Genomic DNA, 20,783 nt, shown 5'->3' with positions numbered 1-20,783 from the left:
CTGTTACAAGGTCAGCAACGAGTTGAGAGCCAGCACGCAACAATGCAAGAAGATATACGGGAGCTTAAGCAGAATCAAGCTTCAACATCTTCAAGAGGTCCCGCTTTCGCAGGTAAGCTGGAACCTAACCCCAAGGAGAATGTGAACGCCATCACATTGAGGAGTGGAAACGAATTACAAACTCCAGCACCTAAGACAAAACTCGTTGAGGACAACGAGAAAATTGGTGGGGAGGCAGCCTCAAATGATGCGCAAGAAGATGAGGTTTTGGAGAAAGAACTGGTTAAAGACAAAAGTAAAGAGGTGGAGAAGACACCCCAGCTTGAAGGCCATACGTACCACCACCACCTTATCAGCATAAGATACCATTTCCAGGGCGCTTCAAGAAACAAATCCTAGATAGAGCCAAGGCGGTCTTTGAAAAACATTTGGAGAATACGCAAATGACCTTGCCTATCATAGATGCTTTCTTAGCTATACCACAACTTGGAAAGTTTCTAAAGGATGTCATTCTCAACAAGACAAAGGAGCTCCAGGGTATGGTAATCTTGAGTCACGAATGCAGCGCTATCATTCAAAGGAGGTCTATACCAAGAAAGTTATCAGATCCGGGCAGCTTTACTTTGCCGTGTGCAATAGGTCACCTGAAGTTCTCAAGTTGCTTGTGTGATCTAGGAGCTTCTGTGAGCTTAATGCCCTACACGGTGGCCAAGAGATTGGGGTTTAAAAGCTATAAGCCGGCCAAGATCTCCCTTGTATTAGCTGATAGATCAGTGAGATTACCGGTGGGTTTACTTGAAGATTTCCCTTTGAGAATTGGTGAAATAGAGATCCTCACTGGTTTCTGATAACACCGTATTTTGACCACTTTTATGGATGGTTTGAAATACTTTTTCTATGTTTTTAATTACTTTCAAGTACTTTTATTACGTTTTTCTAGTATTTGTAGTTCCAACCCTCTTTTCAGGTAACTTAGGGAAAAGCTTAACAAAATGGATAGAAAACCAAATTTCAGCTCAGAGTCAAACCGTCAGAAGTTCACCCCTGATTGAAGGCCTTCTCACCGTCTGATCCAGCTCAAATTTGGAGATCTTAAAGATGGAAGTATCAGCTTTCCAGCACACTTTACAGCTTGGCAATCCAACAGTTCAATCAAAAGATACGCGAAGAGCAAGATGTCCCGTAAACTAGCCGGCAAGCATTTCCACCCGCGGCCAACAGAGCATTTCCCGCGGTCAGAAGCACCGCGACCGCGGCCAGCAACCCATTCCCCGCCGTCACAGCCATCCCGACCGCGGCAAACTACCTCCAAGCCCGAAGGCCCATTTCTGAAGCCCAAAATGATTCCTTCATTTGGAGAAACCCTAAGTGACGCCCAGAGATGTCTTAAGCACTATAAATACATGTTTTAAGAACCCTAATTCGTAGGCCTTCATATGTTCTTATTGTTTTAGAATACTTTTTAAGTTTTAGGTTTTAGGGAGAGAGAGATTTGTCTCTTGAACCCTTGTTCTTTCTTTTTCAATTTCGGTTTCTATTCTACTTTTTAATACTATGTTTTTGATTTCGTTCATCATGTCTGAGTAGTTTTATTGTTGGGATTAAGGGATTTCGATGGGGATTTATATGTTCGATGAGGATTCCATGAGCTTTTGAGCCGAACCTTAGAACTTTTTCTTCTGAATTCGTTTTTACTGCATGAGAGTAGCGTCATGAACTACAATCTGATCCAGATGCTTGATGACACGAAAGTGTTCATCCGGTGTCAGATCTAGTTTGGGAGAGCAAACCAAACATAGAGTGGAAACCTACCTATGGGCGATTTGTGAATGCTGACGAGTCTTAAACATAATGCATCTCTTCTTTTCAAGGGCCAGAGTGGAAACCTACTGGTCAGGGTTGAGAGAGCTAGTTGTCTATGCTCACGACAGTGGCGTATTCATACGTCCGTGACTCCAGTTCGAAAAATTTAAGCTAAGATCTTATCAAATTTACTCTCTAGCGATGTTTTGAATCGTTCGTACCCCTGAGAAAACTTCCCTGAACCCCAACGCTTTCTTCCTTATAGATTCACACCGTTTTTATTTCAAGCTTTAGTTCAATATTCTCATTCCTTTTTAATAGATTTTCATTTAAGCAATTAGATTAGCCATTTTTCTCGTTCTTACCCGTTTTCGTTGAGTTTAGTTATTAAGTCATTTTAATTTCCGTATTTTCTCTTTAGGATTCGTTTTTACATTTTAAACACACCACCAAACCACCCACTTCACCTCATTCCACCTCACCAATCCCCACTCCACCACATTCATCACCCTCCACCACCTTCATAACCACCCATCACCTTCCCAAACCTCTTCGAATGAATCCGGTTCATCTCCACCAGCATCCCGGATCCAGGTAAGTTCTGTTTGGCCTTACCAATTCGATTATCTATGCATTTTTCTCATCTAATCTCGACTTGTTTCACACTGAGGACATTGTGATTTCATCCCTTTCTAACCACTTTTCTTTCATGAGTCTTGCAATATCTACACTTTTTGCATTTTCCTTAAAGTTTTACAAAATCGGTTTTCAAAACAAAATACGTTTTAAAGGGAATGGTGAACATGAATCAATGATAGTTGACTATGTGCTTTAGACTGTTCCTAGTGACATGCTCATTCATGATTTAGGACTAGACTAGGCGGTAGCTAAGCACATTAGAAACGAAGTACCCCAAAGGAATTTGAATGACTTCGATTTAGATGAAGGGATACACTAACTCTGTTTTATTTGGACTTAATCCGGACTTAACTTTCTCATTGAAGCATTAGACCAGGGAAACGAATCATACATTCAGGACTCCTTTATCCTTTTACTACTCTCTGTTGATCCTGAATGGCTAGTTCATCTTAAGCTAGTTCCCCACCTTAACCAATCCTCTTTCAAACCAGATGCACTCTTGTTTTCTATTGTCTTATATGCAGATAAGTGCAAAAACGTTTGAGAGAAAGAGGAACGACGCAGTTTTCAGTCACCAAGGACAGAGACCTGCGATTTGCCGGAAAAGTTCCCAGAAGGATTCAACACAAGAGGAAGCTCAGTTTGTGCTAGAAAAATCTCAAATTTTGGTACAATATTGTCCTCTAGTCTCTCTCTCTATAAAAGGCATTTCCTTCTTAAAAAAAAAAATTTTAAAAAATTAAAATCTGAAAATAAAAAAAGAAAGGAAATAAGAGCCTTAGAGAGTCTAGAGAGGTCGAATTTTAAGTCCCAAGGCAATTGGAGTTCGAATTTTATGGAGTTTTGGAGATCATTTCCGGATTCCCAGAAAGAATCTAAGTCTGGGGGAATAGCTGTTTACAACAAAGGAGGAAGGATTATGCAACAAAATTTGGCAAGAAGAAGTGACTGAAAATTGCGGTCATCAACAGGTCCTTATCTCTCTTGCGGTTTTGCATATTATCTTGCATCCTCCAGATCTTCAAGTAACCTGAAACACTTTAACTCCACCACTTAAACAGACCTTTAATGCCAAAAGCCGTCTACCCTGGATGATGTCTTTAATGAGAACTCACTATTGAACTTAATGAATGTAGAGAGCTAGTTGACTGGAATCAAGATTTAGATTGTTTAAGTTTTGCATGACGAAAAAAGTGGACTAGTATCTCTTGTGCATTGGTGAGAATTTTCTAGACTAAGTTGTGGATTGATGCACGATCTTTGGTCCTAGTTTACGAGTTCACGTCTCTGAGATTTGTGCATTCCCTATTTTTGTTTTCACTTAACCAGTTTAGGCTTTTGCTTTGTTTGAGACAAACAAAGGTGCAGACACACTTGATTTCAAACCCGAATTGCCTTTTCAAGGGATATGTTGTCTTGTTTCTACTGATTTCCATGTTATGGAGATGAGAAAATATGAAACGAAACCCTTGATATTTGGTACTTCGTTCCTAGCATCTGTTGAAACACTCATCAACTACCCAAATCAAAAGATGTGCTTATCAAAGATCTTCAGAAATGGTGAGCGAGTAAGGCTGTCCGCGGATAGAGAATGACAAGATACCATCTCAATTTCTGGGGTTCCTCCTCTTCATGTGGTGGAGTGTAATAGTTGCTAAGAACTCGCGGACTAGCTCAGGATAAGTCGGAAGGTTCAGCTCCATGTAGGGTCTCTGCTTAAGCGCATCGCTGTACCAGATTACATCTTCTCTGATTCCAAGCATCTCAAGTGTATGATAATCAATGCAAGGCGTGGGTTTGATGTTCAGCTTCTTGAAACGTCTTGCATAGTCCACTCTTGGGTTTATCTCCTTGCCAATGTATCGAATCTGTGGTGGCTCAGGAGCTGCTCGTGTTTCTCTTGAGTGCTGGAGCAATCTCATCACATAGTTTCTTCTTCTTAGTCTGGCTTGGTTCAGCATGTACTCTCCTAGAATAGCATCATTGGGAATGTCGTCAGAGCTGTCACCAGTGCGACGGCTTCTTCGGGATCTGGTTTGTTCCATTTTTTCTGCAAAACGAAATGATTCTTGGAAAAATTGTGAATATGGATGCTAATTTTAACACATTAAGATCAGTTATACTAATACTAGTATAAAGAGATTAATTAAAACCATGAGCAAGCAGAATTGACATTAAATCAAAGAAATCGAGTAGTTCATGACTAGATTCGGATTTTTGATGTTGTCAACATAGAAATCTTCTAAAAATCGGTTTTATGAGCAATTTCCATGTCAAACCTATAGGTTACCTAATACTAATCACTAATCACACAAGACTTAATCAGATTCATCAATTTTGCTGTTCCAAATTCGATTTTTATAAAGCATGTAGAATCCAAATTTCAAAAATCTCAATTTCTCTTAAACTAGGTGTTAAAATCGATTTTTACATAACCTAAGAGGATAATCTATTGTTCTTAAGTTATTTCCACCATCAATAAACCAAGATTTGGGCTTTTTAAGAAAACCCTAAGTTCTAAAATCAATTAAAAATGGCGGGTTTGAGCTTCATACCTTGCTGGAAAGAGAGATTTGATGACATAATTGAAATCAGCTTTGAAAAAGAGTGAGGTTTGGGCCAAGAATCTCTTAAAAAGCTCAAGAATTGAAAAAAAGTGTTCTATCTCCTAAATCTCCAAGTCTTTTGGAAGGGAAGAGAAGAAGGAGTTTTGATCCAAAAAGTGCATTTCTTTTCTTTAAAAAGCGTTTTTGTAGCAAAAACGGAAAATTTCCGAGAATTTTTTAAGTTTACGGGAACTTACCTTTCTTGTCTTGCACGCAAAGGAGGTTTAAAACTTACGGAAAATCTTAACGTGCTTTACCGGGAATGCTCCTGAGATCACCGGGATTTTCGGGAACTTTCGAAAAGCGGTGGAAATCCGCATCGTCACCTCAACGACCAACGGCCGCGGTCAGGAGACTCGCGACCGCGGCGATTGAAGGCTCGGCCGCGGTCACATTCACGGTGCCGCGGTCGATGTACCTTTGGCCGCGGGTCGGTTGGTCGCGACCGCGGCTCTTTCTCCTGCGACCTTTGTCCAACTTTCTGGTCTTTGCCGGCCGAGCAGCTAAAAACCTACCATTTTCTTCTTGGTTTTTCTAATTTTCTGATTTTTTTTTTTGTGTTTTTTTGTCTTATAAAATACCTGAAACTTAAAAGAAAAAGAAAGCATAAATTGTAAAAAGGAAAAGGAAACTAAAAGAAAAAGTACCTAAATGGGTGCCTCCCATTAAGCGCTTTTGTTTTAAGTCGTTAGCTCGACTTAAGCATGAAAAATCAGGCTGATTTGAATGGCACTCCACTTAATGTGTCCTTATCACTCCCGGTCGCTGGAGGTTTTACTTCTTCTCCTTGAGGAGCCGTCTTCTTTCCTTTACTCTTCTTTCGGACTTTAACATTATTTAAAACCCTTTTTGTGTTTTCGATTAGCTCCTGGATTTGGTCCTCACTAGTATCTGTTGCATCTGGTGGAATGATGATCTTGATCTTCGCAAAAGCTTTCGGCTTCTCTTTTTCTTTCTCTTTGGGCCTGTTTCCCTTGCTTGGAAAATCGTCTAAGATAGTCGGGTAGTACCTTCTGCGATCCACATTGAGGAAAACAGCATGACAGTTTGCGTGATCGATTACTGCTCCTACAGTAGCTAATGGTCTCCCGAAAATGAGTGGCCTCTTCTGGTCTTTGTCCATCTCTAGGACTTGGAAATTTTGTGGAACAATCTTGTCTCCAACTAGAACTTGTAGATCATGAATCGCCCCTTCAGTATCTTTTTGAGATGAATCTCCAAAAATAACCTTAACCGTCGATGTCCTTAAGGTTTTTATGTCCAATTTTTTGGCAAATGTCTTTGACATGATGTTGACATTGGCTCCGGAATCGCACAGGCAGTCTATAAACTTGATTCTTGAAATGAAACATTGGAAAACAAAACGTCCCGGATCGTCGGCTTTTGTAAGCCTTTGAAACGGTGATCGTTCAGGTACCTTAAATGGTGGCTGCTTGGCATCGACATCCTTGTACAGTGGTACAAAGATTGGGGTTTCTTCTTTCTTTCCATCGGTTCTGGCCTCTTCTTCGGGCAATGTGGTTATGGCGTTGCAAAACCTCTTAGGGTTATCTTCAACTCTTCCTGGAAGAACTCCACTTTGCCTCTTCATAGAGTCGGCTGTTTGGGCGACTTGCACGTCTAGCTTTTTGACGTGCGAAGATAAAGCTTCAAACTTCCCGTTCAGATCATTGAACATGCAGTCAACTTTCACGTTCACGTCTTTAGATGCTTTTTCGTTCGTCATAACGAGCTGTTGGATGGACTGTTCAAGTCTACCGATTTGTGAAGCTAGCTGGTTCGTCGTGACTCCCTGCTGTTGTACAAATTGATTGTTAAAACCTGTACCTTGGTAGTTATATGGCTGTCGCGGTTGATATGGTCCTGTTCCTCCGAAGTTTCCACCTTGGAACTTGTTTTGAAAGGATTTTTGCTGAGGTGGGTAGTACTGATCTTGAGGATTCTCCACATTTGGATTGCGGTAAGAGAGATTGTTGTAATTTGCATTTCGGAAGTTGTTGTTGAAGCCATTGTTGAAGCGATTTTGATATGGTTCTAGCGCTCCTACATAGTTCATATCTTCTTCTTGAAAGGCTTGATTAATGTGATCAATATCACTAGGTCCTTCATCTTCTGTGCCATTGTTGGTCTCACAAGCATGGATTGGGCGATTGTTGCTCTTCAGAAGCTGGCTCATCATGTTCTTCAACTCGGTTATCTCCTTGTTGTCAGTTCCGGTTTGCTTCGTTGATCGATCGTATTCAGGACAATCATTGCTATTGGCTTGAGCCAAAATTTTGATGAGGGCTCTTCCTTGGGCTATCGTCTTTTGTCCAAAATCTCCATTGCTAGCTGTATCAAGTGAAATTTTGTATTTTAGTTGCAAACCTCGGTAAAATGTGCTCAGCAGGCTTGATCCAGGAAATCCATGGTGAGGGCAATCACGTTCATACTCCTTAAAACGTTCCCAGGCTTCGTAGAAAGCTTCAGTCGGGCCTTGTTGAAAGCTTGAGATCTTTGTTCTCAACAAATTTGACCTTGACTTAGTATAGAAGTGATTCAGGAAAGCAGTTTTACATTCTTACCAATTAGTAATCGATCCTCAAGTAAAGATTTCAACCAACGGTGAGCTTTGTCTGCTAATGAAAAAGGGAACAACTTACACTTTAAATAGTCTGCTGGAACTTGGTTTGTTCTCATCATTCTGTAGATTTCTTCAAAGAGTTCGATATGGTCCATTGGGTGTTCAGAAGGATCTCCATGGAATTGGTTTTGCTTCACCAATGAGATGATTTGAGGCTTGACTTCAAACTCATTCCGGTTCGGAAATGGCACTTGAATTGCAGATCGGTTAAGTTTTGAGTAGGTGCATCGAAATCAGCTATGCGATGGTTCCTGGCTTGTCTTCGGTGTTGATTTTCTGGCTGTACAGGGCGGTTAACGAACCCATTCGGCTGCATTCCTTGGTGGTCACCATCGGCTGCATTGATGGGTGCATCAAGGTCTTCACGCTCTTCTCTCTCGCGGTTCTGGTGGTTTCTTGGAGGAACCTCATCCTCCTCTCCATCTTGTCGAGCATTATCACCTCCTCTGTGATCATTCTCTTCATTTTCTCCATGTTCGGACCCGTCTTGGTCCATATTTAAAGCTCGGTTAATAGGATCTCCAGGCTGGTCGTCGTTGGCCATTCCTTGCATTCGTCTAAGTCTTCGAAGTTCTCTTTCGTGTCTGTCTATCTCGTCTAGAATTGGAATGTTTTCTACAGGTCTGCGCCTGGTATTCATGCAATTCAGAGAAAAAAAAAGAAGAGAAAGATAATTCAGCAAAACTTTAAGAAAGAACTAGAGATCAGGTGTCTAGAACAGAAGTTAAAACAAGAAAAATAGCAAAAAGCAGCGAAACAAATCCCCGGCAACGGCTCCAAAAACTTGATTGCGTGTCAACTGCGTGAGGGAACAAGTTTTACCCTTAACAAAAACAAATGAAAGCCGCAGAGATTTGTGTGCCTGGTATTCTTCTACGGTTTCTAACTTTATGTCTAGACTAGATTGGTTTTAAAGGTTGGTTGTTTATCACGAATTCAACTAAAACAAAAGAATGCAAATAAACCTATCCTGGAAAGCAAGTAGAAAAGTCGAATGGAAAGCAAGTAAAGCAAGTAAAATATCGAATTAAGGCAATTGAAATGCAGATCTAAATAAACAAGTAAAAATTGATTGGTTTGTAAACTATGGCTAAAAACGCTGAGCTTTTGGGAACTCTAAGGGATCATAATCGGTTTTGACACTAGGGTAGATAGATTGGGATTGACGGATATCGATATATAGGGTTCTAGAGCTAGAGTACGGCGGTATGACTACGTCACTGTTGTGATCATAACCAACTGTTTCTCGCAAACCTGACCAGTAGGTTTCCACTCTGGCCCTGGAAGGGAGAGAACGCAAGAGCTGCACAAGACTCGTCAATACTCACGATCTCGCCGCAGGTAGGTTTCCACTCCTACGGAAAAATCGCCTGTTTCATTCTAGGGCTGATACTTAATGAAAACTTTCGCAACACTAACTATCTAGATCAGATACTAGGTGATCAATCAAGCATACATGCAATAAGAACAAGAATAAACAGAGAACAAAGTTGAAATCCCAGATCTATAAACCTAGATGTCTTAATCGATTATGAGAGCCCCTTTCGGGAACCCTAAGCCCAACTCGGGATCTACTCAAACATGGCTGAGGTCTACATCATCATTGGTTTTAATAAAAGTAATCAAAAACGGTAAAGAAAAGAGATGAAGAAAGCTTCTCTATTGAAGAACTCGGACTTGAACAATCTTCTACAAAAATTGCATAAAAACGGCTAAAGGAAAAAGGGTTTCTGTAAAGTATGAAGGGGTGTTCCTAAAAACGACCTAAATGACAAGTATTTATAGTCTTCAATACTCCATGGTCTCTAGGGTTCCGGAATTGAGGCTGAGAATGACTTTGGGCTTCAGAAATATGGGCTTTAGTTTGGAGTTTGACGGCTGCGGTCGGGAGTGACGTGACCGCGGGGAATAGGTGGTTGGCCGCGGTCGGGAGGCTTGTGACCGCGGGAAATGGGCTGTTGGCCGCGGTCGCGTGACTTGCTGGCCGTCTTCGAGTGGCTCCGGGGCTAATGGAATATCTTGAGATCCAACCGTTGGAATGTCTCCAAACCAAGTGCATTTGAAAGCTGGTTGAGTCTTCTATAAGTTGTCCAATTTTGAGGGTGATCAGACGGTGAGAAGGTCTTCGTCTCTCCATGAGAGTTCTGACGGTCTGCAATTATCCAAAAGAGTCTTTTTGTTCCAATTTGTGCCTCTTTATCCCAAATTACCTGAAAAATCTTTTAAAATCCGAAAACATAGAAATCCTTTGAAAACCTTTGGAAATGGAGTAAAAACACCTGTAAAAGATATTAAAGTGATCCATAAAAACGGTCAAAATCCGGTGTTATCAGTAAACCGCGCGAGAAAGAAAGGGCCGAGGAAGTTCTTCCGAGGCAATGCAGCTTCGATGCTGATTGGAATGAGGCTGATGCGCCCCTGTTGAGCTCAAGCCTCTACTAATAGGGCTGAGGTATGATTTCTTAGGCTCAAACTCTTCATATCCCGTAATCATCAATGATAGCTTGTTAGAGCATGAAGAGAGTGCATTGCTTAACGAGCTTAGAAAGTTCAGGAGAGCCATAGGGTATTCTTTGGCCGATATCAGAAGGATCTCTCCGGACATATGCACCCACAGGATACACCTAGAAGACCAAGCTATGTCTTCTATTGAGCATCAACGACGTCTTAACCCGAACCTCAAGGAGATGGTTAAAAAGGATATACTCAAACTCCTTGAGGCAGGGATAATATACCCAATTTCTGACTAAAGGTGGGTATCTCCTGTTCACATTGTGCCCAAGAAAGGTGGGATCACGGTGGTAAAAAACGAAAAGGATGAGCTTATAGCCCAAAGAACCATCACCGGTCATTGAAGTCGATTCTTCGACTGTTGGGGCATTGATTTCAAGGGTCCCTTTGTGAGCTCATACGGGAATCAGTATATACTTGTTGCTGTGGACTATGTGAGCAATTGGGTAGAAGCGGTTGCATCCCCAACCAATGATTCAAAAGTTGTGGTAAAACTCTTTAAGAGCATCATTTTCCTAAGATTTGGAGTCCCAAGGGTAGTTATCAGTGATGGGGTATCCATTTCATCAATAAGACTCTTGAGAGTCTTCTGAAAAAGCACGGAGTGAAGCACAAGGTAGCTAGCCCTTATCATCCTCAAACAAGCGGCCAGATGGAGGTCTCGAACCGTCAGATCAAAGCTATTTTAGAGAGGACTGTGAGCTCATCTAGGAAGGATTGGAGCAAAAAGCTCGATGATGCTTTGTGGGCTTACAGGACCGCGTACAAAACCCCCATTGGCACCTCACCATTCAACTTGCTCTATGGAAAAAGTTGTTATCTACCGGTTGAGTTAGAGTACAAAGCCTTGTGGGCAGTGAAACTTTTGAACTTTGATATCAAGACGGCTCAGGAAAAGAGGGTTCTATAGCTTCATGAACTTGATGAAATCCGTTTAGATGCTTTTGAGAGCTCTAAAGTCTACAAGGAAAGGACCAAGGCGCTCCATGACAAGAAGATACACAAGCGAGAGTTCAAAGAAGGAGACCAAGTTATGTTGTTCAACTCGAGACTTAAGCTATTCCCTGGAAAGCTAAGGTCTAGGTGGTCCGGTCCGTTTACAGTTCTGGAAGTGAGGCCATATGGAGCCGTTGTCTTAGAGGGAAAAGATAGGCAAGGCTTTGTTGTGAACGGTCAGAGGGTAAAGCATTAATTGGCATCCGAAACGAGAGAGGGAGCTACCTCAGTTCCTCTTCTTGAGCCCGAAACTGCTTGAAAAGGTAAGAAAAGTCAAACTTAGAGATGTTAAACAAAGTGCTCTTGGGAGACACCCCAAGCTTATCCTTGTAAATATTTCATTTTAATTTTTCTTTTTCTTTTTATTTGAAGCTTTTTGAAGGGTTTGTTAAGTGTTTCAGGTTTAGACAGCGAATCTTGAAAGAAAAGAAAGGCAAGAAAGCTTGTAAAGACACGGCCTGATGTTTTAAGACAGGAGTTTCTATAGCCTCGGTATCGACCCTCGGCATGATTATGCCTTGGTCACCTTTTACCGAGTGAAAGCCTAAGCACCTCGGTAAACTCCTCGTCTTATTTACATCAAGGCCGTGTGGTGAAAGAGAGATCGTGAAATGACTAAGTGTGGGGGGGAAGAACCACGGTGTAAACACCTCGGTATAAATATACCGAGGGTAAATGTTCAGAAGAAACAATTAAAAACCTCATTTTGAGGCCGCGACCTGTTTACACCGAGGCCGAGTCACCAAAACCCCCAAGCACCAAGTGTTCTATGTTAAAACAAGTGCCCTCGGCATGATTCTCTCGTGGTGGAGCATACCGAGGTGCCTGGTAACAGGAAAGAACAAAAACAAGAACACTTGGGACACTTAAGTCAAAGAAGAAGGTTTACGCGGTCAATGGAAAAGACTTGAGGGCAACGACAATTTACGTGTTAGCATGAGCTGGAAACCCTCAGTCTGGTGGGCTCGAGGTGGAACATGCCGAGGCCGCTCGTGTTAACACAAGAAAAATGAGTCCAGACCGTACGGCCCTCGTCTTATCCATACCGCGGTCATTTGGAGGCTTTGCGCGGCAATTTGATTTTAAACGCTCGGTCAAGGTGATTTTAGGCTCGGTCAACGGCTGGAGTTTGAAAGGAAGGGGGGACCAGTCCTGCAACAGTCCAAAAACTAGCTGCAAAGCAAGCTCCAGCCCATACCTGCCTCCATACCGAGCCAAAACGCAGAGTTTGCCTGTTTCACTCTTTTCTCTGTATTTCACGCACATAACTCTCTCATTTCTCATTAGTTTCGCGCGATTCCAAGTGTTCTGAACTCGTTAGGGTGTTGTATATCCTGCATAACCATCTCACTGAGCTTGAATCCTGAGTTCCCTAAGGTATTTGCACTTTAAAGAACTCATCTTTTTCCATTATTATTTGCGACCTTTATTGTTTGTAAAATATGGAATTGATTCTTTTAGACTGTTAAAATCTTTGGGAACCATTTTAGAAATTCCATCAGGATAGACAACACATGAAAAACCGGTTCTTGCACTGAAAATCGTTTATTCTTGAGTTTTTAAAATTCATGAGAAATTGTGCTTTAGATCGGCTTTAATGGTGAAACTGGTTTCTCGGGTGAACTGTCAGCTTTTCTTTGCTAATAGTGATTACATTGACTTGTTTGTTGATAAATTGGAGCCTGAGAAACCATTAAGCCAACCCTGTTTGAGAGAAAGCTCTGTTCTTGCTTGTTCTTTTGGCGCTTGAGCTAAGCGATACACTCGTTTCTCATTCCTTCTTTGAGGATTTCTTTTGCAGATGACCGAGAAAGCAACCACTCTAGCTTACGGAAAAGATGTTCCAAAGAGAAACAACAAAGGGAAAGCTGTGGCCTCGGCACGAAATGGAGGTACGAGCAAGAAAGCCTCCGCGACCACCAAGGGAGCCGAGGGCGAGCCAGCAGCAAAGCGTGCAAAGAACAGCGAGCTCGCGCTTGCACCTGTGACTGAGCCAAGAAGGAAAGGAAAGCAAGTAGCTTCGGAATCTGATGAAGAGGAAGCTAGAGCCGTAGTTCCAAAGGGCGGTACACATGAGCATAAGGCCGAGTGTGATGAAGGGACAAAGCAAGAACCAAAAGCCGAGCCTGAAGGAGAACACTTGCCAACTACTGGGGAGTACTTGGACAATTTTAACACAGAGAGAGTGGCTCAAGGTCGGTTCCCTGATATGGAGTTGTTGAGGATGCTTGAGATACTTGATGATGTAACCCTCATTTTTCAAAACATGGGCTTGGCTTCGTTCTTCGAGATGAGTGATGTTGCCTATGAACGGATTACACAACAGTTTCTAGCCACTCTAGAGGTATTCCTATACCCCAAAAGAGATCCCATGCGCTTACATGGGAAAGGATTCGGTCACATAGAGTTTGAAATGGACGGGGTCAGCTACAAGGTCAGTTTCAAGGAGTTAGATGAGATATTTGGATTTGTAAGGAATGAAAGCTCCTTGGAGAAATTCGTGTACCCGAAGGAAGAGTTAGCTTCTCTGTGGGAAACCATCGCCTTTGGACCGTACATGGGAGGCAAGAGCAAGACAAGCTGCATCAGAAACCCTGCGATCAGATACGCTAACCGAGTCTTGGCCTGCATGTTCTTCTCGACTTATAACCCTGGAGTTATTCACTTGACTGAGCTTGAGATGCTAGGCCTTTGCTTGAAGCCACTCATCACTCACATGAAGAACAAGAAGGAAATTGAAGGGCCGATACATGTACCCTCTCTAGGTGAATTCTTTGTGATTCAAATGCTCACTTACCATCAAATTGTGTGGTGTGATCGAAAGGGTTTGTATTCCCTGATACCAAGACCAAGCCGAGCCTCGTTGATGAACAATATCTAAGCAAGAGCGGTTTCTTTGGAGGCAAGGCAGGGAACAAGTGCGTTTATAACTTCACGTTGCTACACAGGGGCGGCACTCAAGTTCTTTTGCCTAACAGAGCCCTCACCATGTTACACGAGCAACGTAATGTCTCCTTCTACGTGCTTAAAGATCAGCTTTACAATCCACTCTTCAATCAACCATTGCGCAAGTGCACTAAAGAAGAAAAGGCTACATCTAGTAAGCCTCAAAACGAACAAGGAACCGCTGGGTGTGAGAACAAGGAACCAAGAATCTCTGAAAGAATAATAGGAGCTGGCCGATACCAATTTGATCCCTATGTGTGGGGAGAACCCGAATACTACACAAAGAAACTGTACTCGAGAGTTAACACTCTCCAAAAGTGGTGCAAGTGGCAAGACAAGACCATTCACGCGCTGGTGGATTGTGTGAGGCAGCTAAAGAAGAAGGTCAAGCAGCTCACCGCACCTTCTTCACCTGATAAGAACTCGGCGACCTCAACAGCACCGGTAACACAAGAGGAAGGATGTGAGAGCTTGAATGCGAGGAACCCCGAGTTTCCACCAGGCAAAGAGGACTGGATCGATCCGACCACGGCATTTCACCCTGAACCCTCGGAGAGCAGCCCACCACGACAGCCCACACCAACCTGTTCAACGTCAAATCCCTCATACTATGTGGGATCAGACCTCAGCGACTGAGGTATCGACTTCACACCCTTGTAAATATGCATTCTGTCTATATCATCTTGCATTAGTCTCGTTTTCTTTTTACTTCTCTCACACGCTTTTATAATACAAGGGACTGTGTTATTTAAGTGTGGGGGAGGAGCTTTGTGTTTTCTGATCTTGTTTTCTCTGTTCTTATTTGACTTTTTGCATTTTGAGTCTCATATAGCTTAGTGCATACGAAAAATCAGAAAATTTTCACAAACAAATGTTCATTCTAGTTGCATTTCACATTTTGACATGGTAGGCTGCTCTGGATCTAATGCTGAGTTCTAAGTTCCACGGTCTGGCTGGAGAAGACCCTCTCGAGCATCTAGATCAATTTGATCGGGTTTGCGACTTAACCAAGATAAATGGCGTCTCTGAAATAGCTTCAAGCTACGCTTGTTCTCTTTCAGCCTCGGTGATAAACTACACCAGTGGGAAAAGAATATACCGAGGGCCTCTATACAAACCTGGGAGCAGTGTAAACTGGCGTTCTTATCAAAGTTCTTTTCCACATCACGCACGGCTAAGCTCAGGAATCAGATCTCAAGTTTCACGCAGCACAACAACGAGAGCTTTAGTGAGGCTTGGGAACGGTTTAGGAGCTATACTAACCAATGCCCACACCACGGCTTCTCAGAGGCATCCCTCTTGAGTACTTTATACCGAGGTGCACTCCCCAAGATCAGAAACCAACTCGACACAGCTTCAAATGGAAATTTTCTTGGGAAAAAGATCAATGTGGCAATGGAACTAGTCGAGAACCTAGCCATGTCCAATGACACGTATGGAGAGGACTTAGATAGAGCAAACCGTACAGAGGGATCTAGTGATGAACAGCGTATGAAAAAGGATATAAGAGAGCTTCAGAGCAAGCTTGACAAGGTTTTGATGGCGACTCAAAAGCCAATACACTTTGTAGGCGAGTTTGATGAGCAAGGGCCAAGTTTTGACAATGTTAATGAAGATAGTCTAACTCAGGAGGAATAAGGAAAAGGCGATTTTGTTTCCTATTTGAAGAAGGAGTTGGGCCCAAACGTTTTCAAGGAAGCCCAAGACGTGTTTTAGAGATATATATAGGATTTTTATTCCCTTTTTACGTACACCTTAGATTTTTGAGAGAGAGATACTCTGAGTTTTCGGCTTTTGCGATTTCTGAGCTTGGGGAGACAAGTCTGTACTCTGTTCGTTTAGAGAGAAGATTTCGAACCCCTTTATCTATATCGATTTATTCTATTGCTTTCTATTCATCATGTTTGTTATTTCAGTAACCATGTCTGAGTAGATCACCTGTTAGGTTTAGGGTTAATTAGGGTTTTCTTTGAATGTTTGATTAACTTGCTAGTTAGGGTTCATATCTATTTGTTCTTCACCTTAGGTTGTTCTTAAAGCTAATTCTAGACTGATCACCTAGAACTTAGATCTTAGGTTGCTTAATTGACACGGAAGTGTAATTGAATAACTGGAAAGAACCTGAGTTGAGCAAAGTAACTATTCACAAAGGAATTTGGTTTAGGAGCTTTGTGAACATATCGAACTTGTGCATTAAGGCTGGTTTAAATCTGTAGGATTTACAAAGTAATTTGGAATTCTAGGATTTTAACTTAGATAATTCTCACAACGGAAGTTGGTTAATTATAGTTCTGTGTTTCGAGTTCAAGAACCGTGCTTAATAACTGAATCCTGACTTGTTAAGTTGATTTGCATTCATTGATCTCCTGAAAATCACCCTAGACCTATCCTTCATCACATCGAATTTACAATTGTCTTCATCGCTATTCTATTTACTTTTGTCGCAATACTATTTATTTCGCATATCTTGGCTTAGCGTAACTCTATCTACATAAGGTTTATTGAGTGATTTCTTGTCTCTGTGGTTCGACCCCTAGATACTACAACTGCACATCTGTGCTCTTGCAGAGTAGCTTAGGGATTTAACTTTGAGCATATCAAGTTTTGGCGCCGTTGCCGGGGACTTGATTTCGCCATTAAACCTAGTTTTTGAGTTTCGACTAAGTTTTTCGACTTAGTGTCGAGCGATACCACTTGTGGTGTCGCGCGACACCTTCTTTTCTTTAATCTAGTTTACTTATTTTCGTTTTCTCTCTTTGTTTTTGGTGTTTCAGGTTTATGCATACTCGTGGAACCAGGAGCAACAAGGACATCCCGCTAGTGAATTTGAGCAACGAACAGCTAGCTGAGTTAGAGCGAACGAAGCGGAAAGCAAGAGATCCGGCAATGATGGAAAACGCCAATGGACTTGTTCGTGATGATGATGGAACCTGGAGAGACCGAGAGGGTCATCTGTGCAATGCAAGAGGCCAAAGGATTGATGGAGATGGTAACATCATTCCACCAGCTCCTTTACCAGTGGATGTTGTTGACCAGAACCCACCACCTGCACCGCGTGGGAATGCTGCGATCGTTCCACAACAGAGGAACGCTTCAGAGGATCGGAATGCGAGGGAACCTGCACCTGCAGCTGGACGTGGACGAACACTTGGAGACTACAACAGGCCTGAGCAGTTCTATGCAAATCGTTCTGCGATTCGCGCTCCTGCGTTTCAAAGAAACGATTTTGAGCTGAAGCCTGTGTACTACACTCTTGTGGGTCAGCATCCTTTCCATGGCCACTCTCATGAGCACCCTATGGATCACATCGAGAGGTTTGAGGATTTGGTCACCAGCATCAAATACAATGGAGTGTCCAATGATTTCCTCCTCTGCAAGCTGTTTCCTTACTCTCTTGCTGGAGAAGCAACTAACTGGTTGAAGCAATTGGAGCCAGGATCACTCACCACTTGGGAAGAGACCAGAAACGCCTTCCTGCACAACTTCTTCGACGATGCTAGGTCTGAGGAGTTGAGGACTAAGATCTCAACTTTCTCTCAGGACCCTACTGAAGCGTTCAAGGCTTCTTGGGTGCGATTCAAATCGTACCAGCGAGACTTCCCTCATCATGGCTTCAGCGATGTGCAGTTGCTGGGTATTTTCTTCAGAGGCATCGACTGGAGGTATCAGATGGCTCTTGATGCAGCGAGCAATGGAAACTTCAACACCAGATACCCAGACGAAGCTGTTGAGCTCATCGAAAATTTGGCATCCAGCAACAGCACCAAGAATGCTGATCTTGAGCGAAAGAAGCAAGCTGGGAACATGGATAGATCGCAGATCGCTGAAGTGAAGGCTAAACTTGATTCTGTGCATAGCCTTTTAGTGGGTAAGAAATTTGTCAGATTCGCACAGGAGGTGGAGAGTTTCGAACCTGAGGATGCAGCTGAGGAAGAGGATGTCAACTTTGTCAGTGGATCAGGATTTCAGGGTCAGAGGTTTGGTAATCAGCAAGGTAACAGAAGCTACAGTGGAAATTTTCAAAGATGTATGATGCACATTTTCTCTGATCTAATTGAAGAGAAAGTTGAGGTGTTTATGGATGACTTCTCCGTATACGGCTCCTCTTTCTCCGAATGTCTTGCTAATCTTTCTCAGGTCCTCAAGCGATGTGAGGAGCATAGGCTTGTCTTGAACTGGGAGAAGTGTCATTTCATAGTCCAAGAAGGCATTGTCTTGGGACACAAGGTATCAGAGAAAGGCATCGAGGTGGATAAGGCCAAGATCGAGGTGATGGTGAACTTACAAGCCCCGAATTGTGTGAAAGGAATAAGAAGCTTCCTTGGCCACGCTGGGTTCTATAGACGGTTCATCAAGGATTTCTCCAAGATAGCCAGGCCCTTGACCAGGTTATTGTGCAAAGAACTGGATTTCAACTTTGATGAAGAATGTGAGGAAGCGTTCAAGAGAATCAAGGAGGCTTTGATCAGTGCACCGATTGTACAAGCCCCTGATTGGTCTTTACCATTTGAAGTGATGACCGATGCATCTGATTATGCTGTAGGAGCTGTCTTGGGGCAGAAGAAAGATAAAAAGCTCCATGTGATCTACTATGCGAGCCGCACCTTGGACTCAGCTCAAGAAAAATACGCGACCACCGAGAAGGAAATGCTTGCCATTGTGTTTGCATTTGATAAATTCAGGAGTTATCTAGTGGGATCAAAGGTTACAGTTTACACAGATCATGCGGCCTTGAGATATCTGATGGCTGAGAAGGACGCTAAGCCGAGGTTGTTGAGGTGGATCCTATTACTCCAAGAGTTCGATATGGAGATACTTGACAAGATAGGCATTGAAAACGGAGCCGCAGATCACCTCTCCAGGTTGAGGATTGAAGAACAGGTCCCAATTGATGATGCATTACCGGAGGAGACCCTTATGCTAGTCAGGTCTTACCTAGAAGTGGAGGAAGCCAACACTATCAAAGAAAGAAGCCTACCATGGTTCGCAGATCTAGTGAACTACTTGTCTTGCGGTTTAGAGCCACCGGATCTTGATACCTATCAGAAGAAGAAGTTCTTTAGAGATGTGATGAGGTATTATTGGGATGAGCCGTACCTTTACGTGCTTAACAAGGACCATCTCTATAGGCGATGCTTGGCCGAAGAAGAAATTCATCCGGTGCTACAAGAATGCCATGGCTCATCGTATGGTGGTCATTTAGGTGCGTTCAAGACAGTTGCCAAGGTTCTACAGAGCGGTTTCTGGTGGCCGACCATGTTCAAAGACGCCCAGGAAGTGGTCTCGAGGTGTGAAGCTTGTCAAAGGCACGGAAACCTATCCAAAAGGAATGAAATGCCCCAAAACCCAATCTTTGAAGTAGAAGTCTTCGACTGTTGGGGCATTGACTTCATGGGTCCCATTGTAAGCTCGTATGGGAATCAATATATCCTTGTAGTGGTGGATTATGTGAGTAAATGGGTTGAAGCGGTTGCATCTCCGACCAACGATTCAAAAGTGGTGGTAAAACTCTTCAAGAGTATCATCTTCCCACGGTTTGGAGTACCAAGAGTAGTCATCAGTGATGGGGGAAGCCATTTCATCAACAAGACTATTGAGAGTCTTTTGAAGAAGCACAGAGTAAAGCACAAGGTGGCCACCCCTTATCATCCGCAAACCAGCGGCCAAGTGGAGGTTTCCAACCGTCAGATAAAGGCCATTTTGGAAAGGACCGTGAACTCATCCAGGAAGGATTGGAGCAAGAAACTTGACGATGCTCTGTGGGCTTACAGAACCGCCTACAAGACCCCCATTGGAACCTCACCATTTAACTTGCTCTATGGGAAGAGCTGTCATTTACCGGTTGAGTTGGAATACAAAGCCTTGTGGGCAGTGAAACTTTTGAACTTTGACATCAAGACCGCACAAGAAAAAAGAGTTTCTACAGCTTCATGAGCTTGAGGAGATCCGGTTAGATTCTTTTGAGAGCTCTAAGATCTACAAAGAAAGAACCAAGGCGCTCCATGACAAGAAGATACACAAGAGAGAGTTCAAAGAAGGGGACCAAGTTCTGTTGTTTAACTCAAGACTTAAGCTGTTCCCTGGGAAGCTGAGGTCTAGGTGGTCCGGTCTGTTCACGATTCTTGAAGTAAGACCCTATGGAGCCGTGGTTTTGAAAGGAAAAGATGGACGAGGTTTTGTGGTAAACGGCCAGAGGGTAAAGCATTACTTGGCATCAGAAACAAAGGGGGAGCTACCTCAGTTCCTATACTTGAACCGGAATCAGCCTGAAAAGGTATGAAAAGTCAAACTTAGCGACATTAAACAAAGTGCTCTTGGGAGACACCCCAAGCTTATCTATGTACATATTTCGTTTTTCATCTTCTTTTTCTTTTTATTTGAAGCTTTTTGAAGGGTTTGTTGAGTGTTTCAGGAGTTAGACAGTGAACCTTGAGGGTGAAAGTGAGAGAAAGCTTGAAAAAAAAACACGGCCTGATGAATTAAGTCAAAGAGCATACATAGCCTCGGTATCGACCCTCGGTATATTCATACCATGGTCATCTTTTACCAAGTGAAAGCTTGAGAACCTCAGCTAGATTCCTCGACTTAATTTCATCATGGTCGTTTCTGAGAAGTCCTATGGTAAAATAACTAAGTGTGGGGGAGGCTCACGGTGTAAA

General features: G+C 42.8%; 3 non-coding genes across 3 annotated transcripts; 1 reads left to right on the top strand and 2 right to left on the bottom strand.

Annotated features, from left to right (window-relative positions):
* The first annotated feature begins 7,450 nt into the window (after window positions 1-7,450).
* On the top strand, window positions 7,451-7,559 carry LOC112083726. Its single transcript, XR_002897860.1, has one exon. It is a non-coding gene; the product is annotated as a small nucleolar RNA R71 (small nucleolar RNA).
* Window positions 7,560-15,300: 7,741 nt separating this feature from the next.
* Window positions 15,301-15,407, bottom strand: LOC112083716. The gene has a single exon (XR_002897852.1). It is a non-coding gene; the product is annotated as a small nucleolar RNA R71 (small nucleolar RNA).
* A 2,224-nt stretch (window positions 15,408-17,631) lies between these two features.
* LOC112083754 lies at window positions 17,632-17,738 on the bottom strand. Its single transcript, XR_002897883.1, has one exon. It is a non-coding gene; the product is annotated as a small nucleolar RNA R71 (small nucleolar RNA).
* Window positions 17,739-20,783: the final 3,045 nt, after the last annotated feature.

The sequence above is a fragment of the Eutrema salsugineum genome, unplaced genomic scaffold (assembly GCF_000478725.1).
Source record: "Eutrema salsugineum unplaced genomic scaffold, Eutsalg1_0 scaffold_6, whole genome shotgun sequence".
Lineage (NCBI taxonomy): Eukaryota > Viridiplantae > Streptophyta > Magnoliopsida > Brassicales > Brassicaceae > Eutrema > Eutrema salsugineum.
This window is presented reverse-complemented; position numbering and strand designations above follow the sequence as displayed.